The sequence below is a fragment of the Silurus aristotelis genome (assembly GCF_946808225.1).
Source record: "Silurus aristotelis genome assembly, chromosome: 23".
Taxonomy (NCBI): domain Eukaryota; kingdom Metazoa; phylum Chordata; class Actinopteri; order Siluriformes; family Siluridae; genus Silurus; species Silurus aristotelis.
In genome coordinates this window covers 8793186-8794794 of record NC_139596.1, presented here as the reverse complement: position 1 = coordinate 8794794, position 1609 = coordinate 8793186, and the positions used below count along the sequence as shown (strand labels likewise).

At 34.7% G+C, this 1609-nt stretch overlaps 1 long non-coding RNA gene across 1 annotated transcript; it reads left to right on the top strand.

Moving 5' to 3' along the window:
- Nucleotides 1-252: 252 nt before the first annotated feature.
- Nucleotides 253-1393, top strand: LOC310718117. Its single transcript, XR_014531050.1, has 3 exons — nucleotides 253-390; nucleotides 671-791; nucleotides 881-1393. It is a non-coding gene; the product is annotated as an uncharacterized lncRNA (long non-coding RNA).
- Nucleotides 1394-1609: the final 216 nt, after the last annotated feature.

Below are 1609 nucleotides of genomic sequence, written 5' to 3'. Positions count from 1 at the left end.
GGGGGCAAACACTTTTTCTCACAGGGGCATGTAGTTTTGGATTTTGTTTTCCCTCAATAATAAAAACCTTCATTTAAAAACTGCATGTTGTGTTAACTTGTTATCTTTTACTAATATTTACATTTGTTTGATGATCTTAAATATTAAAGTGTGACAAACATCCACAAAAAAAAATCAGCATTTTTCCATTAGCCAGTATGCCAGTGGGATGTCCCTATGTGCTCTACACTGAAACAGCACACTATAAATGTTTCTTACTTTCATTGTTCCCAGGCCAGTCAGTCACGTCTACTGTTTGCAGCTGAGACCAGAGAGTGAAAGTTTTAACCATGAGCCGATTCATTTTGTTGCTTATGCTTGTGTGTTGGATGTGTGCTTCATTGTGCATGGGTACGTCAGGCATCTTACTTATATTTATTTATTTATTTATTTGTGTTATGAATTTTTTTGATTGATATAACTTTGAAGATGTATACTAAAACATATTGGTAAATTAATTCCAACCCGAGTGTGTGCCAATTTGTATGAATTTCTGAGCTACAAATAGCATTAGAACACAGAAAGTAAATTAATAAAATGTATCTGGGATGGCTATTTTTTCCTCTGCAAAATTAGAATAAAAATAAGAAAATTTACTGTACTAACAAGAAGTTATTTTTCTGTGCTTCAGCGTTCCGAATGGAGAGGTCAGAGCGCTGTTTCTGTAAGAAAATCTACAGGATCCACCCGAAAAAAGTCTTTGAATGGAAACTGTATTCTCCTAGTGCTTCATGCAAAGCTTATGAGATTGTGTAAGTTGGTCCAAGACCTGATCTGTCATTTTACTACAAGTGTAGAAGAACCTGAAAGTCTGATTTATGCCTATTTTGTCCTTCTACAGGGTGACGACAAACGCTGGTCGGAAAATGTGTCTCCATCCAGACTCGAAATTATGGAAAGTCATAATGAAAGGAGAGCGTGGAGCAATATAACGCCTAAAAGCCAGACTCTGGGTGTCAATGTCTAAGCCCAACATTCAGAAAATAGTCAACACTGCTGAATTTGATTATACAGTATATAAGTACTTGTTATATGTGGTGCCCTTATAATACTGCTATGTGTTTATGTTTATATGTATGGTTGAATGCAATGTGCTTGTTCGTGGCAGCTACACAGTCAAAATATTCACAAAACATGAAAGCATGGAAACCACCCAGAGCCACAAACAGCCCAAATAAGTTACATAACTATGCAGATCTCATCACACAGCTGTTGTGTCTGGAATAATCAGTATATAATTACATAATTGTGGACAACATTTAAACACAACATTTTCCTTTGTCTAAATGCATACCAGGGTTTTTCTATATGTATAATTACGTATACTACATATGTATATTTAAGTGTTATATGTGCAGTTACTCTTTGTTTATTAGAAATAAATTCTATCATTGAGGACAAGCTTTGGTTTCACATTTCTGCTGTCATGTTTACACAGAAAATCTGAGCATTTTTCATTTACTTAATAAAAATACATACAGTGGTGTGAAAAAAGTGTTGGCCCCCTTCCTGACTTCTTATTTTTTTGCATGTTTGTCACACTTTAATGTTTCAGATCATCAAACTAATT